Source organism: Engystomops pustulosus, chromosome 4 (assembly GCF_040894005.1).
Source record: "Engystomops pustulosus chromosome 4, aEngPut4.maternal, whole genome shotgun sequence".
NCBI classification, from domain to species: domain Eukaryota; kingdom Metazoa; phylum Chordata; class Amphibia; order Anura; family Leptodactylidae; genus Engystomops; species Engystomops pustulosus.
The window spans coordinates 12,019,443-12,036,302 of NC_092414.1; the positions used below are offsets into that span (position 1 = coordinate 12,019,443).

General features: G+C 44.6%; 1 protein-coding gene across 3 annotated transcripts in view; it reads left to right on the plus strand.

Moving 5' to 3' along the window:
• Positions 1-13,744: 13,744 nt before the first annotated feature.
• The window catches only part of AGBL3 (AGBL carboxypeptidase 3), a 76,874-nt gene continuing 73,758 nt past the window's right edge, over positions 13,745-16,860 (plus strand). For 2 of the 3 annotated variants that reach the window (XM_072145131.1, XM_072145134.1), the window contains exon 1: positions 13,791-13,930. The gene's annotated coding sequence lies outside the window, so the exon portion shown is untranslated. Of the gene's footprint in view, positions 13,931-16,860 lie in introns of all 3 variants that reach the window. The other variant, XM_072145132.1, reaches the window with a different exon arrangement.

The window sequence follows — 16,860 nt, forward strand, 5'->3', positions numbered from 1 at the left end:
CGTGCCCCCATATACCATATAATACATACAGTGTGCCGCCATATACCATATAATACATGCAGCGTGCCGCCATATACCATATAATACATACAGCGTGCCCCCATATACCATATAATACATACAGCGTGCCGCCATATACCATATAATACATACAGCGTGCCGCCATATACCATATAATACATACAGCGTGCCCCCATATACCATATAATACATACAGTGTGCCCCCATATACCATATAATACATACAGCGTGCCGCCATATACCATATAATACATGCAGCGTGCCGCCATATACCATATAATACATACAGCGTGCCCCCATATACCATATAATACATACAGCGTGCCGCCATATACCATATAATACATACAGCGTGCCACCATATACCATATAATACATACAGGGTGCCACCATATACCATATAATACATACAGGGTGCCCCCATATACCATATAATACATACAGCGTGCCCACATATACCATATAATACATACAGCGTGCCGCCATATACCATATAATACGTACAGCGTGCCACCATATACCATATAATACATACAGGGTGCCGCCATATACCATATAATACATACAGCGTGCCGCCATATACCATATAATACATACAGCGTGCCCCCATATACCATATAATCAGAGGTCGCACTAACATTTTTCCAGAAGGGTAATAATACTCCTCTCACCATTTTTGAGGAGTATTTTTAGCCGAGGAAGAGTATGGAATTTTCAGTTAATACAAATATATAACTCCAAGTTGTATAAATTGTTAATAGCCAGCCCCAAACCCCCTACCTCTCCACACTGAGCAGGCTGAGGCTGCCGCCTCTAAATTTATTTCATTTATTTTTGGGGGGTTGAGGGCATAACACTTTTTTTTTACACGGTTTATTTTTTACTAGATAGTCCTTCCCAAAAACATAAGCCTTCTGACCAATGCACTTGCGTTCACTAACTAGCAAGATGTGTTTGCCGGCGATAAAGTTGTTACTTAGTGAGCACAAGTGTTTTGGTTCAGGGAGGATTTTTTTCAATACAATGTGAAAACATTGGGGTCTTTGGGGTATTTATTTATTTTATCTCTTACTTGAAATGCCTGGATCATTGTACAAGGACTGTCATCTCCTGTGTCGTCCTCCTCATAGATTGTAAGCTCTTGTGACCATTGAACAAGCACTGTCATCTCCTGTGTCCTCCTCCTCCTCATAGATTGTAAGCTCCTGTGACCATTGTACAAGCACTGCCATCTCCTGTGTCCCCTCCTCCTCATAGATTGTAAGCTCTTGTGACCATTGTACAAGCACTGTCATCTCCTGTGTCCCCTCCTCCTCATAGATTGTAAGCTCCTGTGACCATTGTACAAGCACTGCCATCTCCTGTGCCCACCCTCCTCATAGATTGTAAGCTCTTGTGAGCATTGTACAAGCACTGTCACCTCCTGTGCCCCCCTCCTCATAGATTGTAAGCTCTTGTGACCATTGTACAAGCACTGTCATCTCCTGTGTCCCCTCCTTCTCATAGATTGTAAGCTCTTGTGACCATTGTACAAGCTCTGTCACCTCCTGTGTCCTCCTCCTCCTCATAGATTGTAAGCTCTTGTGACCATTGTACAAGCACTGTCATCTCCTGTGCCCACCCTCATCATAGATTGTAAGCTCTTGTGGCCATTGTACAAGCACTGTCACCCCCTGTGTCCCCTCCTCCTCATAGATTGTAAGCTCTTGTGGCCATTGTACAAGCACTGTCACCTCCTGTGTCCTCCTCCTCCTCATAGATTGTAAGCTCTTGTGACCATTGTACAAGCACTGCCATCTCCTGTGTCCCCACCCTCATCATAGATTGTAAGCTCTTGTGACCATTGTACAAGCACTGCCATCTCCTGTGTCCCCACCCTCATCATAGATTGTAAGCTCTTGTGACCATTGGACAAGCACTTTCACCTCCTGTGTCTCCTCCTCCTCAGATTGTAAGCTCTTGTGACCATTGTAAAAGCACTGTCATCTCCTGTTTCTCCTCATAGATTGTAAGCTCTTGTGACCATTGGACACGCACTGTCACCTCCTGTGTCCCCTCCTCGTTCTCATAGATTGGAAGCTCTTGTGACCATTGTAAGATGGCGTCCCATGCAGTCCACCCATGCATAGAATTTTCAATCATAACTATTTTGTACTTTATTGAATACATGTTATGTCAGGCTCAGGTAACCACTATTTATCAATTGAACTCCCTGGGAATAGGTCAGCCACACAAACCTGTGAGAACACCACAGCAGACACAGGACCCCCACCACAGCAGGCACAGGACCCCCACCACAGCTTCTCCACTCTCCTTTCTCAGACTTTGCCAAGTCTGCTAGTGCGCATGTGCAGCTGTATATATTGGAACTAGAGAGACGGGTCAGGAGGGGAGGAGGAGCTGAGACTCCTGTAAAGGTCACATGTCCTGTCCTCCTGCTTGCCCCGCCCCTTTTTAGTGTAATGTGATCCCTCTGCTGCTCCCTATATGAGATATGACAGGGACACAGAGCAGCTTGGAGGAGACAGTGACTGCTCCGTGCTAAGGGGGGCGTGGCCTGAGCTCCTCTTCTGCCGGCAGAAGCAGAGACCTCTCTGCAGTGTAGTGGGTCCGTGTGCACGTGACTGCTCTGTGAGCTCCGCTGTCCGCTCTGCTCCTTACAAACTAGCAGGCGGCAGCTGCACATCGTTACTGCGGAGAGCCAGCGCTTTTACAAGAAAATCACCAAGCGTATTTATACGCTTGGTGTTTTTTTTGAAGAGTAAATCAGCCTCTGCATGCGTCATAGACGCTTGTAGAGGCGTTATTGCGATCTCTGCATATAATACATACAGCGTGCCGCCATATACCATATAATACATACAGCGTGCCGCCATATACCATATAATACATACAGCGTGCCGCCATATACCATATCATACATACAGCGTGCTGCCATATACCATATAATACATACAGCGTGCCGCCATATACCATATAATACATACAGCGTGCCGCCATATACCATATAATACATACAGCGTGCCGCCATATAATACATACAGCCTGCAGCCATATACCATATAATACATACAGCGTGCCGCCATATACCATATAATACATACAGCGTGCCGCCATATACCATATCATACATACAGCGTGCCGCCATATACCATATAATACATACAGCGTGCCGCCATATACCATATAATACATATAGCGTGCCGCCATATACCATATAATACATACAGCGTGCCCCCATATACCATATAATACATACAGCGTGCCGCCATATACCATATAATACATACAGCGTGCCACCACATACCATATAATACATACAGCGTGCCCCCATATACCATATAATACATACAGTGTGCCCCCATATACCATATAATACATACAGCGTGCCGCCATATACCATATAATACATACAGTGTGCTGCCATATACCATATAATACATACAGCGTGCCGCCATATACTATATAATATATACAGCGTGCCCCCATATACCATATGATACATACAGAATGCAGCCATATACCATATAATACATACAGCGTGCCACCATATACCATATAATACATACAGCGTGCCCCCATATACCATATAATACATACAGTGTGCCGCCATATACCATATCATACATACAGCGTGCCGCCATATACCATATAATACATACAGCGTGCCACCATATACCATATCATACATACAGCGTGCCGCCATATACCATATCATACATACAGCGTGCCGCCATATACCATATAATACATACAGCGTGCCACCATATACCATATAATACATACAGTGTGCCGCCATATACCATATAATACATACAGCATGCCGCCATATAGTATATTTTAAATGGTGGCACGATAAATGTACACACAGACATACAGAGATATATATATATACACAGTATATACAGCAAATATACAGACACACATATATATATATATATATATGTATATTTACATATATACATACACATATACATACAAATACACACAGACAAATCTATACATACACACACATATACATACATAGAAGTTACCTTTACTCTTTTTTCTTCTTTTCTCTTTGGCCTTGTCCTCTGGTGGAAGGGGGTGGGGGGGTTGCCGGGGATGTTGGAGCGGGGGGGGGGGGGTGTTGGCAGTGACACGGACCGAGGGGGGTTCGAAAACGGAGCGTGAAGTGGGGGGGGGCGGACCCAGCACGGACATTGGGCTGGGGCGCGGAGTGGTACTTGTGCCGGGCCGGTGGATGAGCTAGGCGGGCTGCGGGGGGTGGAAGTGTCAGCGGGCGCGCAAGGGGAAGTGTAGGGCGGTGCGCAGGGGGAAATTTCTGTGGGCGCGCAGGTACAGCCGCGCGCGTGTTGAATGGATGGGCGGGCTGTGGGGGAAGGTACATGTGCCGGCCGCGGGCGGGTGGATGTGATGGGCGGCGGAATGTGCGGGGGGTCGGGGAGATGTACCGGCCGTAACACATTCCGGCGGGCGGGAGCCCGACGCCGCCCCCTAGTATAGCAGGAAGCGCGCCGCCTGAGGCGAGAATCTCAACTCGCCTCATGGCAGGTGCGCCCCTGTTTGCGGGGGTTTCCTCCAGGTACTCCGGTTTCCTCCCACACTCCAAAAAATACTAGTAGGTTGTTTAGATTGTGAGCCCCATGGGGACATGGACCAATTTGGCAAGATCTGTGCAGCGTTGCGTAATATGTGTGCGCTATATAAATAAAGGAATTCTTCTTATTATTAGATTGCAGCGCCATACAGTGCCTGAGGAATACCGCCATACATTGTATACATAACACCACAATACAGTGCCTGAGGAATACCGCCATACATTGTATACATAACACCACAATACAGTGCCTGAGGAATACCGCCATACATTGTATACATAACAGCGCCATACAGTGCCTGAGGAATACCGCCATACATTGTATACATAACACCACAATACAGTGCCTGAGGAATACCGCCATACATTGTATACATAACAGCGCCATACAGTGCCTGAGGAATACCGCCATACATTGTATACATAACAGCGCCATACAGTGCCTGAGGAATACCGCCATACATTGTATATATAACAGCGCCATACAGTGCCTGAGGAATACCGCCATACATTGTATACATAACACCACAATACAGTGCCTGAGGAATACCGCCATACATTGTATACATAACACCACAATACAGTGCCTGAGGAATACCGCCATACATTGTATACATAACAGCGCCATACAGTGCCTGAGGAATACCGCCATACATTGTATACATAACAGCACCATACCGTGCCTGAGGAATACCGCCATACATTGTATACATAACAGCACCATACAGTGCCTGAGGAATACCGCCATACATTGTATATATAACAGCGCCATACAGTGCCTGAGGAATACCGCCATACATTGTATACATAACACCACAATACAGTGCCTGAGGAATACCGCCATACATTGTATACATAACACCACAATACAGTGTCTGAGGAATACCGCCATACATTGTATACATAACACCACAATACAGTGCCTGAGGAATACCGCCATACATTGTATACATAACAGCGCCATACAGTGCCTGAGGAATACCGCCATACATTGTATACATAACAGCACCATACCGTGCCTGAGGAATACCGCCATACATTGTATACATAACAGCGCCATACAGTGCCTGAGGAATACCGCCATACATTGTATATATAACAGCGCCATACAGTGCCTGAGGAATACTTCCATACATTGTATACATAACAGCGCCATACAGTGCCTAAGGAATACCGCCATACATTGTATATATAACAGCGCCATACAGTGCCTGAGGAATACCGCCATACATTGTATACATAACAGCGCCATACAGTGCCTGAGGAATACCGCCATACATTGTATAAATAGCAGCACCATACAGTGCCTGAGGAATACCGCCATACATTGTATACATAACAGCGCCATACAGTGCCTGAGGAATACCGCCATACATTGTATATATAACAGCGCCATACAGTGCCTGAGGAATACCGCCATACATTGTATACATAACAGCACCATACAGTGCCTGAGGAATACCGCCATACATTGTATACATAACAGCACCATACAGTGCCTGAGGAATACCGCCATACATTGTATACATAACAGCACCATACAGTGCCTGAGGAATACCGCCATACATTGTATACATAACAGCACCATACCGTGCCTGAGGAATACCGCCATACATTGTATACATAACAGCGCCATACAGTGCCTGAGGAATACCGCCATACATTGTATATATAACAGCGCCATACAGTGCCTGAGGAATACTTCCATACATTGTATACATAACAGCGCCATACAGTGCCTAAGGAATACCGCCATACATTGTATATATAACAGCGCCATACAGTGCCTGAGGAATACCGCCATACATTGTATACATAACAGCGCCATACAGTGCCTGAGGAATACCGCCATACATTGTATACATAACAGCACCATACAGTGCCTGAGGAATACCGCCATACATTGTATACATAACAGCGCCATACAGTGCCTGAGGAATACCGCCATACATTGTATAAATAGCAGCACCATACAGTGCCTGAGGAATACCGCCATACATTGTATACATAACAGCGCCATACAGTGCCTGAGGAATACCGCCATACATTGTATACATAACAGCGCCATACAGTGCCTGAGGAATACCGCCATACATTGTATACATAACAGCACCATACAGTGCCTGAGGAATACCGCCATACATTGTATACATAACAGCACCATACAGTGCCTGAGGAATACCGCCATACATTGTATAAATAGCAGCGCCATACAGTGTCTGAGGAATACCACCATACATTGTATACATAACACCACAATACAGTGCCTGAGGAATACCGCCATACATTGTATACATAACAGCGCCATACAGTGCCTGAGGAATACCGCCATACATTGTATACATAACAGCACCATACAGTGCCTGAGGAATACCGCCATACATTGTATATATAACAGCACCATACAGTGCCTGAGGAATACCGCCATACATTGTATACATAACAGCACCATACAGTGCCTGAGGAATACCGCCATACATTGTATACATAACAGCACCATACAGTGCCTGAGGAATACCGCCATACATTGTATAAATAGCAGCGCCATACAGTGTCTGAGGAATACCGCCATACATTGTATAAATAGCACCACAATACAGTGCCTGAGGAATACCGCCATACATTGTATACATAACAGCGCCATACAGTGCCTGAGGAATACCGCCATACATTGTATACATAACAGCGCCATACAGTGCCTGAGGAATATCGCCATACATTGTATACATAACAGCACCATACAGTGCCTGAGGAATCCCGCCATATATTGTATACATAACAGCACCATACAGTGTCTGAGGAATACCGCCATACATTGTATACATAACAGCGCCATACAGTGCCTGAGGAATACCGCCATACATTGTATACATAACACCACAATACAGTGCCTGAGGAATACCGCCATACATTGTATACATAACAGCGCCATACAGTGTCTGAGGAATACCGCCATACATTGTATATATAACACCACAATACAGTGCCTGAGGAATACCGCCATACATTGTATACATAACACCACAATACAGTGTCTGAGGAATACCGCCATACATTGTATACATAACACCACAATACAGTGCCTGAGGAATACCGCCATACATTGTATACATAACAGCGCCATACAGTGTCTGAGGAATACCGCCATACATTGTATACATAACACCACAATACAGTGCCTGAGGAATACCGCCATACATTGTATACATAACAGCGCCATACAGTGTCTGAGGAATACCGCCATACATTGTATATATAACACCACAATACAGTGCCTGAGGAATACCGCCATACATTGTATACATAACACCACAATACAGTGTCTGAGGAATACCGCCATACATTGTATATATAACAGCGCCATACAGTGCCTGAGGAATACCGCCATATATTGTATAAATAGCAGCGCCATACAGTGCCTGAGGAATACCGCCATACATTGTATACATAACAGCGCCATACAGTGCCTGAGGAATACCGCCATACATTGTATACATAACAGCACCATACAGTGCCTGAGGAATACCGCCATACATTGTATACATAACACCACAATACAGTGCCTGAGGAATACCGCCATACATTGTATACATAACAGCGCCATACAGTGTCTGAGGAATACCGCCATACATTGTATACATAACAGCGCCATACAGTGCCTGAGGAATACCGCCATACATTGTATATATAACAGCGCCATACAGTGCCTGAGGAATACCGCCATACATTGTATAAATAGCAGCGCCATACAGTGCCTGAGGAATATCGCCATACATTGTATACATAACAGCACCATACAGTGCCTGAGGAATACCGCCATACATTGTATACATAACAGCACCATACAGTGCCTGAGGAATACCACCATACATTGTATACATAACAGCGCCATACAGTGCCTAAAGAATCCCGCCATACATTGTATACATAACAGCGCCATACAGTGCCTGAGGAATATCGCCATACATTGTATACATAGCACCACAATACAGTGCCTGAGGAATACCGCCATATATTGTATAAATAGCAGCGCCATACAGTGTCTGAGGAATACCGCCATACATTGTATACATAACAGCGCCATACAGTGCCTGAGGAATATCGCCATACATTGTATACATAACAGCGCCATACAGTGCCTGAGGAATACCGCCATACATTGTATACATAACACCACAATACAGTGCCTGAGGAATACCGCCATACATTGTATATATAACAGCGCCATACAGTGCCTGAGGAATACCGCCATACATTGTATACATAACAGCGCCATACAGTGTCTGAGGAATACCGCCATACATTGTATATATAACAGCGCCATACAGTGCCTGAGGAATACCACCATACATTGTATACATAACAGCGCCATACAGTGCCTGAGGAATACCGCCATACATTGTATACATAACAGCGCCATACAGTGCCTGAGGAATACCGCCATACATTGTATACATAACAGCGCCATACAGTGCCTGAGGAATACCGCCATACATTGTATATATAACAGCGCCATACAGTGCCTGAGGAATACCGCCATACATTGTATACATAACAGCGCCATACAGTGCCTGAGGAATACCGCCATACATTGTATATATAACAGCGCCATACAGTGCCTGAGGAATACCGCCATACATTGTATACATAACAGCGCCATACAGTGCCTGAGGAATACCGCCATACATTGTATAAATAGCAGCGCCATACAGTGCCTGAGGAATACCGCCATACATTGTATATATAACAGCGCCATACAGTGCCTGAGGAATACCACCATACATTGTATACATAACAGCACCATACAGTGCCTGAGGAATACCGCCATACATTGTATACATAACAGCGCCATACAGTGCCTGAGGAATACTGCCATACATTGTATACATAACAGCGCCATACAGTGCCTGAGGAATACTGCCATACATTGTATACATAACAGCACCATACAGTGCCTGAGGAATACCGCCATACATTGTATAGATAATAGCGCCATACAGTGCCTAAGGAATCCCGCCATATATTGTATAAATAATAGCGCCATACAGTGCCTAAAGAATCCCGCCATACATTGCATAAATAATAGTGACACACAGTGCATCCAAAACAATGGGGAAAGCCACTAGAAAGTAGATGCCCTTGACAACTGCCTCACTAGCCTATAACCTGTCCTATACCTAGTGGTGATCATCTCCGCCCCCTGTGTGGTCATGCTTTACCCATCTCTGTCACTGCTTCTTGATGTGGGGTTTTCCTTAGAATATGAATTATAACATGGAATTATTTTATATTTTTGATAAAATATCAGCCTTACCAGCACAGAAGGAGTTAACCCCCTCTAAACAAGTTGCCACGGAAACGCATAGAAAGCATAAATTCTTGTCTCTGCCTTCTCTTAGCTCAAAGATTAATGAGCAGCAGCTCAGACGCGTCACCTGTAGGAGAATTACTGAGGGCTGCAGCGGGCGCCGGGCCTGCACGCTGCATATTACCATAAGTGGCCCATAAACATCAATTGGATGTTAAGAGGAAAAAGCTGAACTTTTTGCTACACTATGACAGCTGAAATTTAGGAGTACCGCAATATAGTGACACCAGGATTTATGTCTACCGCACCTATGTCACACATAATATATAGTACTACAAGTATCAGCAGCCTCCACCAGTACATAGGGGGCAGTATTATAGTAGTTATATTCTTGTACATAGGGGGCAGTATTATAGTAGTTATATTCCTGTACATAGGGGGCAGTATTATAGTAGTTATATTCCTGTACATAGGGGGCAGTATTATAGTAGTTATATTCTTGTACATAGAGGACAGTATTATAGTAGTTATATTCTTGTACATAGGGGGCAGTATTATAGTAGATATATTCCGATACATAGGGGGCAGTATTATAGTAGTTATATTCCTGTACATAGGGGCAGTATTATAGTAGTTATATTCTTGTACATAGGGGGCAGTATTATAGTAGATATATTCTTGTACATAGGGGGCAGTATTATAGTAGTTATATTCCTGTACATAGGGGGCAGTATTATAGTAGTTATATTCTTGTACATAGGGGGCAGTATTATAGTAGTTATATTCTTGTACATAGAGGACAGTATTATAGTAGTTATATTCCTGTACATAGGGGGCAGTATTATAGTAGTTATATTCTTGTACATAGGAGGCAGTATTATAGTAGTTATATTCTATAAAAGCTATTTTTCACAACTTAGTTATGTGTTTGTATCATTTACGTCATTATTAATGATAATTATATTTGTCCTTTAAATGAACTTTTACAAGTTTCAGCTCTGTGAAAGTAAATCAGCATTGTGTTTTCAGTACACAGCTCGCTCTCTAAAATATACACAAGGGAAAATGCTTCTAAATCATATTATACAAAGTTTAGGATGACAGATTTCCTTCAGAAGACATGGAATGATTCAATTTGTTCAGACGCAGTACACAATCTGCGCCATCTGCTAGGTAAACAAGTCATGCTTTGTGGCAGTAATGCAAGTTAATCGACTTACCTTCTGAATCGGAGAAGGAAATTTACAAGAAATACAGAATATAGTAACGGGTTAGCTCACAGACATAATATAAAGGAGTTCCATGATAATGACAATGACACCCTACTAGGAAGTATTAGGGATGTTATTGAATTGTCGGGTCCTTTAACTATTGTGGACCCCGTAGTCCATGTTTTATACTCCTGACCCCTCATGTGAATAGTCATTGTGTAATGCTCCAGTTGTCGTCTAATGGCCGCTGCAGGGGAAATGTGTGGCCACCACAACCGAGAATATTGAACCGAAAAAATTGACAGATCTACCACCCCTTTAAGACTCTGTGCTCTGCCTTCAGATTGTTTCATAAGCTGCGAGCATGTATGAGATATAAAGTATTCTCACAATTATCTCTGCTGCTTGGTTTCGCGTAAAACATTCACAATGGACACCCACGTCTCGTTTTCCAAATGAAATCTCTTGTATACTGTTTGCAAGTGGAAAGATAAATCCAGCAGAAATTAGCAAAGTCTTACAATGTATTAAAACATCCCAAAATATGTGCCCCCCACTTCTAGGAAATGGGTCGTGTAGCCTTTAGCCATTAAAAAGAGATGTTTATGGAGAAATTTGTAGATTAGGTATAGTAGTCACATGTGGCGGAAATTTATGAACAGACCAGATTTGATGTGCGTAACCGAATGGAACCTCATATACAGATCACAATAAGCAGTAACCAAATATGGCCTCTGAATAGTACCCATACATAATGTGGTTCTATAGGGACCACATATGGACCATTTCGGTGTCCATATATAGTGTGGTTCTATGGCACCCCTAGGACCACATATAGACCATTACCTTATGCATATATAGTAAGGTCCTATGGGTACCCCTAGGGCCACATATGGACCATTACGGTATCCATAAATAGTGTAGTTCTATGGGCAACCCTAGGGCCACATATGGACCATTACGGTATCCATATATAGTGTGGTTCTATGGGCACCCTTTGGACCACATATAGACCATTACCTTATCCATATATAGTAAGGTCCTATGGGTAGCCCTAGGGCCACATATGGACCATTACGGTATCCATATATAGTAAGGTCCTATGGGTACCGCTAGGGCCACATTTGGACCATTACAGTATCCATATATAGTGTGTTTCTATGGGCACCCCTAGGACCACATAAGGTCTATAATGCTATCCATACATAGTGTGGACCTGGGGCCAACCATGGGACCACATATTATGGGATCCATACATGGTGTGGTCATATAGGCACCCCTAGAACCACATATGGAGCATTACAGTATCCATACATATCTTGGTCCTAAGGGCATTCCCTAGGACCACATATGGTTCATTATGTCTCCGTACATGTTGTATTTCTAGAACCACATTAAGACTCTAATGGTATCCATACATAGTGTGGTCCTATGGCCACCACTATGACCACATATGGCCCATTATGGTACCAATTCATTTTGTGGCCCCACGGGCACAACCATATTTGGGATGGCTGATCAGCCAACAAACAAGAAAATGGAGACTACCAGGAAAAGATTATCAGTTGCAATGCCAGATATTGGATCCTACTGATCTAAAATTGATGACCCATACTAAAAGAGGTTCTGGGCTCCCATTTTTTAATAGTTTGGCAGAGGTAAAATCTGCACCTGTTAGACATTTAGACCAAGGAAAGGATTGCCAACTGAACAGTATTTTCCATTGTGGCCAGCAGTTTTATTGTTATGCTGGTATTTTCTTTTCCAGCCCTGATTATGGGGGCTCATTTTTTGGTATTTTTGAGTCCGGTCTTCTGTTTTGGTCAATAATTTTGGGCTGACGGTTCTATTCCAATTAGAAGGGACTCATATATATAATATTTGCTGGGTCGGCCGATTCCCTTGGCAACAGCAGTGTCTGGGGTGCACTGGCAACTCTCCACTTTACATGTCATACAGGGCATGAGGTGTGTGCCTGGACAATCCCTTTAAGATGGGTGCAATCTCTCAGAAGTCACAAACATGGAGCACCATGTACTGATCAAGAGTGTAAATCATCGATTTTATTTAATATACTTAGTTTGTTTAATAGTTAACATTGCGGTCGACATCTGACATCCTCATAAATATCAAGTTTCATCATAACATCCATAAAACCCTTAGTTTTGGCATACATTTTTTAAAACTTGTGGAAATGAGATAGAAACCAATCAGCTTCCAGCTCTCATTTCTGAAATACACATTTAAAAATGAAAGCAGTGATCTTATTGGTTGTTATGGGCAACTGACCTTGCCGTTCAATCCCTTCACTATACATTTGATGGCTTGATTGGCCTAACTATGTGGACAACCAATCAGCTTCCTGCTCTTGCCTCTAAGCAGCAATCTTATTGGTTAACCTTGTCTGTAAGCGAGTCTTCAGGCGTGGTTATAAAGGCAGCCAATCAACTTCCAGCTCTTATTTCTTAGTGGCGTTTGAGAATTGTAACCAGTACTCTCATTGGTTTGTCCTCACTGTATTATTCTGACACACCACACAGGCAGATAGCGAAAGTCCGTGGTGGGCGTGGCTTCACAGTTCTACCCAATCACAACGCTACTAAACTTCAGAACGAGGCTTGGAACGCAGCAGCCACAGGTGGATGGTTGTCATGGAGAGAGGTAAACACAGACTCCCCAGAGCTGGCACATGGCCCTGGGGGAGGAGGAGGATGATGAGGAGGAGGATGAGCTCTGTGCTCTCTAGTACGTGTGGGGCAGAGAGGATGCACTGCAGAGGCCGAGGCAGAGGTGAGAGGCTGCTGATAACACTCAGGAGGGGGCACATAAGGTTATTATTATGTCAAATTTATTATTTATTGTTTTACTTTATTATATGTTATATATTCTGTGTCATATACTATTATACTGATATAATTCAAGTGAAAGTTGTGTTCAGACATGTGGGACTTACATTTAGTTTATCAGGGGTACAAGGGACCCTCTATTTGGGATGATAGGGCATCCAGCCAGTGATAAGTTATCCCTTATGCATGATTGAAATATCCCTATAAGGCGCCATCCACAATTTATTTTTGTACAAATTCTGCTGTTGCAAAAAACAACCAAAGTTAAGATGGAATTGGCAGACCCCAGACCAGACCCTATATCTATACAGACCTCAGACCAAACACCATCCATACAGACCCCAGACCAGACCCAACATCTATACAGACCCCAGACCATACCCTGCATCTGTACAGACCCCAGACCAGACGCTACATCTATACAGACCCCAGACCAGACGCTACATCTATACAGACCCCAGACCAGACGCTACATCTATACAGACCCCAGACCAGACCCTACATCTATACAGACCCCAGACCAAACACCATCCATACAGACCCCAGACCATACCCTCCATCTATTCAGACTGAAGAGCACGCTCTGCATTTTTACATTTTATAGTTCAGATTTGTCATCCCTAAAAACCCCAGACCAGACCCTACATCTATACAGATACCAGAACACGATCCCTGTCTATACAGACACAAGACCAAACCCTACATCTATACAGACCCAGACCTGATCCATGTCTATACAGGACCCAGACCCTACATCTATACAGACCCCAGACCTGATCCCTGTCTATACAGACCCCAGACCCTACATCTCTACAGACCCAGACCTGATCCCTGTCTATACAGACCCCAGACCTTACATCTATACAGACCCCAGACCCTACATCTATACAGACCCCAGACCCTACATCTATACAGACCCCAGACTCTACAGCTATACAGACCCCAGACTCTACAGCTATACAGACCCCAGACCTTACATCTATACAGACCCCAGACCTTACATCTATACAGACCCCAGACCTTACATCTATACAGACCCAGACCTGATCCCTGTCTATACAGACCCCAGACCTTACATCTATACAGACCCCAGACCTTACATCTATACAGACCCCAGACCCTACATCTATACAGACCCCAGACTCTACATCTATACAGACCCCAGACTCTACAGCTATACAGACCCCAGACTCTACAGCTATACAGACCCCAGACTCTACAGCTATACAGACCCCAGACTCTACAGCTATACAGACCCAGACCTGATCCCTGTCTATACAGACCCCATACCCTACATCTATACAGACCCCATACCCTACATCTATACAGACCCCAGACCCTACATCTATACAGACCCTACATCTATACAGACCCCAGACCTGATCCCTGTCTATACAGACCCTCCATCTATACAGCAACCAGACCCAACATCTATACAGCAACCAGACCCAACATCTATATAGGTACCGGACCCTCCACCTATACAGACCCCAAACTAAACCTACTGACAAAATCCAGATGCTCTGCACATCTATTGTGATCCTAATGTAATCCTCTCCCAATCTCACACATCACATCAGACCCCCCCACCCATTTACTTATAGACTCCAGATCAGATCCCCCTTCTATACGGACCCCCAGACCTCTCTTATTCCGATAAATCACCCAGCAGTCCCGTCTCTATGCAGACCCCGGACCTCTCTTATCCCAATAATCACCCAGCAGTCCCGTCTCTATGCAGACCCCGGACCCTCTGTATAATCACACACAAGTCAGTCCACTGGCTAAATGAGCCAGAAAGGGTTAATGTACATGAGTTCTGTGATGAGATGTAGACCCCCTGTGTACAGTGACCCACACGTCATGTGCGCTGATCTGTGCGGATGTGCTCCACCGCTCCAAAACCCATGGCAGAGGTGACAGAGCGGGCGCTGATAAATGTGAGGGCGGGACGGCGGGCACAGTGTGAACTGGTGCAAATAGAAGGAAGAAAGAGGAGATCAGGAGGGTAAAGAGGGTAACCACACGGGTGACTCGCACTGCATACACCTGTATATAGCGAGGGGGGGGGGGGGGGGCACCAGCGCCGCTATCATCATACAAGAAGGGTAATTCCACAACATCAGGGAGAAGCCTACATATCTACAGAGTCCAGACTGTTCAAACAGCCCAACTATACAGAAGCCACCCCCCCCCCCAAATATATTCCACCCCATCTATACACCCCAGACCAGCCCTGTATACAGACCCCAGACCTCCCCTGTATACAGACCCCAGACCTCCCCTGTATACAGACCCCAGACCTTCCCTCTATATACATACCCCAGACCTCTCCTGTATACAGAACCCAGACCTCTCCTGTATACAGAGCCCAGACCTCTCCTGTATACAGAACCCAGACCTCTCCTGTATACAGAGCCCAGACCTCTCCTGTATACAGAACCCAGACCTCTCCTGTATACAGAGCCCAGACCTCTCCTGTATACAGACCCCAGACCTCCCTTATATACAGACCCCAGACCTCTCCTGTATACAGACCCCAGACCTCCCTTATATACAGACCCCAGACCTCTCCTGTATACAGAGCCCAGACCTCTCCTGTATACAGACCCCAGACCAGCCCTTTATACAGACCCCAGACCTCCCCTGTATACAGACCCCAGACCTCCCCTGTATACAGACCCCAGACCTCCCCTGTATACAGACCCCAGACCTCCCCTGTATACAGACCCCAGACCTCCCCTGTATACAGACCCCAGACCTCTCCTGTATACAGACCCCAGACCATCCCTGTATACAGACCCCAGACCATCCCTGTATACAGACCCCAGACCTCTCCTGTATACAGACCCCAGACCTCTCCTGTATACAGAC